Here is a 6,529-nt window from a genome sequence, read left to right as displayed (position 1 = left end):
TTTGTTTATTTTAACTAAAGAACTAGATCGGATTGGAGCTCGCGTCGCTCGCTCCTACCGATCACGGCGTTTTGTTATCACACGCCGTTTTTTGTGGTTTTCCGTTTGTAAATTTTTTTTTAGCTCGACCGTTGTGCGATTGTAGTTTGGGTTGTTTTTAAGTGACGTTGGAATTTTATAAAATGCGAAAAACAAAGGAAAAAAATTTTGATTCGGCTCAAAAAAGCACCAATATATCGATAGTCTTTTTTTTTAGTCAAACTCGGCGTATGTGTTTATAAAAATGCTACGCATTTTAAGACTTCGCTAGCGTGAGTTGATTTCCCCCTAATTCCCCTGAAAACGGGGCATTTTTTACGTTTGTGTTTGTATTTTTTCGTTGTAATATAAACCTATTGGGTTTTGGATATTGTGTGCTATTTCGTTTCGTTCCGTGCTATAGGTAACATACGATTCTGTTTTAACTGTATACCAATTCTTTATCATCTATTGATACAAATAAGAAAGTTGATTTTTGTGCATTCGTAGTACGACTTTCTGCGTATGTATTTTTTTTTTTTAAAAAGACGGTTGTTAGGTTAGGTTAGGTTGAAATGTGCAGTTAGGTTAGGTTAGGTAGGCATGTGCTGTTGAGCTAAATCGAGAGTTACTTTTGACTTTGAACTTGAACTGAAACTTGATTTTGAACCTAACCTAACCTAACCTAACTTTAACTTAATCGTTCGTGCGCAGTAATGTCTTTTAGTTGGTTTTCTTTTGCATTTCAAAATTTGTCCTCTCATCAGTTAGGTTAGATCGAGAGCTTTCTAAAGACACCCATGAACCACTACCTACTACGTTCCGTTTTCGAGATATCACGATTTAAGTGTTTTTGTGGTGTCAAATTACAAATCGCTATATCTCCGTTGTTTACTGTCCGATTTCGTTCAAATTAGGTATTAAGAGGTTGGAGAAATGAAGGCACTCGTTTCCACCCTTTCGGTGCTTCTACCTCCATTCCGAAATTTTGACCGTCCCATCGCTTAGATTACATCGAGACCTTTCCAAAGATACCTATAAAGCCCCATCTACGACGTACCGTTCTCGAGATATCGCGTTTTAAGTGTTTTTGTTGGTGTCAAATTACAAATGGCTATATCTCCGTTATTTACCGTCCGATCTCGATGAAATTTGGTATCGAGAGGTTTGGGGACTCGGACAATTCGATTCCGTCATTTTCGAGCTCGTATCTCGGTTCCGAAATTTCGACACTTCCATCGGTTAGATTAGGTCGAGAACGTTCTAAAGACACCCATGAACCCCTATCAACGACGTTCCGTTTTCGAGATATCGCGATTTAAGTTTTTGATAAAAAATCCAAAAAAACGGTTTTTGCGTAGATCGTCTAGAAATGTCGCGAAACGCGTGATTCCGAAGTATCGAGGTCGCAGGTCAAAAGACGACAGAGAGGCGTCGATATCTCGAAAAGGGGAGGGGATAGGAAAAAATTGAAAATCCCGTTTCGAGCCCCCGGCGGGGCGCAGCTACGGTTTAAATTTGGTCCAGATCGGCCGGTAAATAAGGGAGATATTAAGAGATGCGCGGCCCTTTAAAACGCATCCCTGCGCGTGGTCTAAATTTTTCCCGTGTTATACGTATAAGTTCGGAGATCGATCGCGTACGAGTAGATACGGAAGTGTATATATAAAAATGAGTATATATATATATACCCGTTTGTGAGAAAATGTTTTTTATCGACTTTTCGCGACCCATTTGTTGTCGATGAGGGAAGGATACAATTTGGACGGTTCGAGACGGCGGCGTCGAATGACGTCGCCAAAATGCGAATCTCGGTAATGGAAAGTCGCAGGAGAATATGATAGGTATTGTCGGAAAGCTCTCAACGCCGAGGTTACGATAGTTTAGGTTTAGTGTGAGTAGAATGCCGACACTTACCCCCACCACTTTCTGTGACGTCACGGAGACCTTGGGTTTTTCCCAAGGTCGTGGCCTTGGGTTTTTCCCAAGGTCGTGGCCTTGGGTTTTTCCCAAGGTCGTGGCTTTGGGTTTTTCCCAAGGTCGTGTCTTTGGGTTTTTCCCAAGGTCGTGGCTTTGGGTTTTTCCCAAGGTCGTGGCTTTGGGTTTTCCCCAAGGTCGTGGCCTTGGGTTTTCCTCAAGATCATGGTTTTGAGGTTTTTCCAAGATCGTGACTTTGGTACAGGATCATGGTCTTGGATCCTGGGGCAGGGTTGTGATTATGGATTCTGGATCAAGGTCGTGGTCTTGGATGCTGAGTTGAGATTGTGTGATTTGGATTCTGGGATTTGAGTTTGGACTAAAACTGTGCTCTGGGATTTTCCTAGCGAATTTAAAAGAGAGAGGTGTAGAGAAAAATAAGAGATGCTGTATTACAAACCTAATCTAAGTACATACTCTTAGAAAATGGTAATCCATACATTTCAAATTTTACAAAGAAGAAGAAGAGGAAAAAGCAAAGCGAGAAGCAAGCAAAACAAGAAAATATTTGTGTACTTACTTTTTCTTAGTTTTTGTTTGAAAATCCTTGTTTTTTCCAAGTTTATCCACACACACACACACACACACCCTCCCTAACACATAAGAAAGAGAGAGATGCACAGATTAGCACTGTATAATTACGTAAACTACAGTAGATTATGCGAGTCTAATAAAACTTGTAACAATACGTTAGGTGATGTTAACGAGTCGGTAGTCAAATACTAACTGAAATTAGAGCGTACATTTCTTATTTGGGTATTTCCCGAGGCCATTGCAATGGGTTTCCTCAAGTCATGGCCTTGGACTATGAACTTGTCGTAGCATTGGGTTTTTCCCAAGGCCATGGTCTTGGACTTTGACCTCCCCAAGGTCATGGTCTTGGACTTTGACCTCGAGTTTTTCCAAGGTCGTGGTCTATTTTATTCAGTTTGTTTGCATACTTCGACGAATTTACAATGGAGAATAAGATTTATCCCCCCTTTAGTGCAATCGTAAGTGGACCAAGCGGATCTGGAAAGAGTTATTTTGTTGTAAATTTTCTTAAAAATGTAGGAAACATCTGTAACGTAGTGTTTGAAAGAATAGTATGGCATTACGCTGAATGGCAGGAATTGTACGACGATTTAAAGGGTATTGAGTTTCATCAGGGACTACCTGACATGTCTAATTTCGATGGTTTAAAACCAACACTGGTGATCATAGATGATCTAATGCGTGAATCAAATGGGTCCATGGTAGACATTTTTACAAAAGGTTGTCATCACCGAAATCTTAGTGTATTTTTCTTAACCCAAAACATATTCCATCAAGGAAAAGGCCAGAGAGATATTTCTTTAAACACTCATTACATAATTCTATTTAAAAATCCTCGTGATCGTGCACAAATTAAGCATTTAACTCGACAAATTTTACCTGAAAATTCAAAGTTTTTAGAGGAAGCATATAATGATGCCACATCTAAACCACATGGGTATTTATTATTCGATTTAAAACAAAGTACACCGGATGTATTCCGATACAGAACGTCGATTTTCGAAGAAGACGGCGCGTGTGTAGTATATACCCCAAAAAAGGGTATTAAAGGTTTAAATCTTGATAAATTAGGCATTATTAATTTATAATGTCTGCAAAGCTGACTAAACACGCAGAGTTGCTGCGTGCTCTCGCAAAATTGGGGCCTAAGGAGCGTCAAGCCTTAATAAAATGTTTGGATGATGATCAAATTCATTGCATATTTGAATGCATTTACAATACTTTAAAAGGTAAAGCTGAACTGACTGATAATCAGAAACGAAGTCTCAGTCGTCATAAGACTATCTTGAGACGTATGGTAAAGCCTCACGAAACAATAAGAAAGAAAAAACAGATCTTGGTGCAAAGCGGAGGAGCGTTCCTGCCATTTATATTAGGACCATTACTTGGTGGTATACTCGGAAGTTTGTTTAAATAATAATAATTATGGAGCACGGAAAGAAAATGTTACTCGTGCCTCAAGAAGTTATACAGCGGCTTAAAGCAAATGAGAATAGGAAAGAAGATGTTTTATCACGGATAGATGATGAAATGATGCAAATCTTAAAGTCGAATTTGTCTGATCATGATAAGTGGCAGCAGTATAATCAAGTTCTACAGAAATATTTACATTTTGCTGACCAGATACGGAAGCCAGTAAGCATCTCAATTGATTCAAGGCCAGAGGGTATATCGGAGGTTGACATATTAACCACAATACCGCAAACTTTTAAGAAGAAAGCCGAAGGATTTTTACGGATGCTCACGGCCTCAAGTAACATCGGCTGGGATAACAAAGGAATTGTCACAATAAAAGGTGAGGTTATTCCTTCGTCGAATATTATCGATCTGGTCCATGATACAATAAGACCGAGGAAGACATCAAACCCCGAAGGTTGGGAGAAGTTTGCGGCTTATGTTAAAGAAATCAATGTACCTCAAGAATTCGTGGGCAACGTGAGAAGACGGAATACCCCGCCTCACCGTACCAGCACGGTAAAACTTAATATAAATCGAGATAGAAGCTTTACCGATTACGATGCCGATTCCGAATTAATTTTACCACAACAACAACCACCCCAAAAACGCCGAAAAAGAACTAAACCTCTCAATATCTCTGAATCTCTGTGGGAAGCATTTGAACTTTAAGGATGGATATCATATATTACGATCCGGCCCATCCCGCAGGTTTCGCTGGAGCATCGTCCTTGCTAGCAGAAATAAAGAACAAATACCCCGCTGAAGATATCAAGACATGGCTGCAGAAACAAGAGGCTTACACTATGCACAAACCTGTTAAAAAGAAATTTGCCCGAAACAAGTACATTGTCAATAATATGTTTGAGCTCTTTCAAGCCGACCTATGTGATATGAGAACTTTAACTAAGTTTAATGACGGTTACAATTACATATTAACAGTCATAGACGTATTCAGTAAAAAAGCGTGGGCAAGACCCCTCAAGCAGAAAACAGCATCTTCCATAATTGAAGCATTTGCATCAATCTTTAACGAGTGTGGTAATACACCGGATAATATACAAACCGATAAAGGGAAAGAGTTTATTGCCGGTGATGTTCAAAAATTCTTTAGAAAGCATGAAATAAATTACTATGTAACTCATAATCCTGATGTAAAAGCGGCCGTCGTTGAGAGATGGAATCGGAGTTTAAAGCCAGAATGTGGCGATGGTTTACATATAGTAATACGTATAGATATGTGGACGTTCTACAAGATCTTGTGTCTGCGTATAACAAGAGTTATCATTCTGCAATCAAGATGGCACCGATTGAGGTGACAGATGAAAACATTTTAATCGTTTGGCAGAATCTGTATGCGAAGGGATTTGGTAAAGAGGCTCAACCTAAATATAAGGTGGGACAACACGTGAGAATAGCCAGAAGCAAGCATCATTTTGAGAAGGGCTATGAGAGCAATTTCAGTCAAGAAGTGTTTAAAATCGTCAAAGTTATAAATCGTCGACCTCCAGTTTATAGAATAGTAGATTTGAATGGTGAAGATATAGAGGGAACTTTTTACGAAGAAGAGCTGCAAGTTGTTACACTTGATGAGAATACAGTGTTTAAAATTGATAAAATCTTAGAAGAGAAAGGTCGTGGGAAAAACAAAAAGTATTTGGTCAAGTGGAAAGGATATAGTGAAAAATTCAATTCTTGGATATCTGCATCAGAACTAAAAAAGATATGACGGAGGAATTTTATGCAACCTTATTGAGCAATAGTTCCATGGAATACTTCCCCAGCAATACGACGTCAAACTTTGTAACACAGCTACCAAAACGTACCTATAAGATTAAATGGGCGGTGGTGCGTTGGTGTTTCGGAAATTCAGTACCCGTGTTCGTTCGCGTCAATAAGTGAGATCGATAATTTAATATATTATAGAGTAACACCTCCGGAAGATTTATCTGCAAAAAGAGTGTTAAAAAACGCGGCGGACTTTTTTCGTGATGACTCCGAGCAAATAACGTATCACGCTAACGGCTGGCATGTAATTCGTTTTGCATCAGGGAACTACGATACTGTCGAGGATGTAGTTAGAGAAATGAATAAGCATGAGATTATAGGAAGATTGGTGACTTTAGAGTATTACACTCTTACTAAACGTGTATCAGTTCAAATTAAGACAGAAACACTCTCGATACTGGGTTTTTCAGAGCGTCTTGCTTTACAATTGGGATTTCGTCCCGAACAAAACATTGTTCAAGATCCAGTGCCACCCCATCCCGCCAGCATTTGGATTGCCCTCACAAATGTTCATCTATTGCGATATTGTAGAACCACAAATCGTGGGGAACGTTGTATCTCCACTAATGCGAATAGTTAATATAACTGCTGAAAATTACAATTACGGCTGTCATAAGGATGTTGTGTTCTCCCCAACGCACTATATACCTGTGATGATAAAAGAATTTGAAAATATTGAAATAAACATAAGGACTGATACTGGACAATCAATGCCATTCGAGTTTGGAACATTGAGCTTGAAGCTACATTTTAAGAA

The sequence above is a fragment of the Photinus pyralis genome, unplaced genomic scaffold (genome assembly GCF_008802855.1).
Source record: "Photinus pyralis isolate 1611_PpyrPB1 unplaced genomic scaffold, Ppyr1.3 Ppyr1.4_LG9, whole genome shotgun sequence".
Taxonomy (NCBI): Eukaryota; Metazoa; Arthropoda; class Insecta; order Coleoptera; family Lampyridae; genus Photinus; species Photinus pyralis.
The sequence above is the reverse complement of the archived record's forward strand: the minus strand, read 5'-3'. Positions refer to the sequence as shown.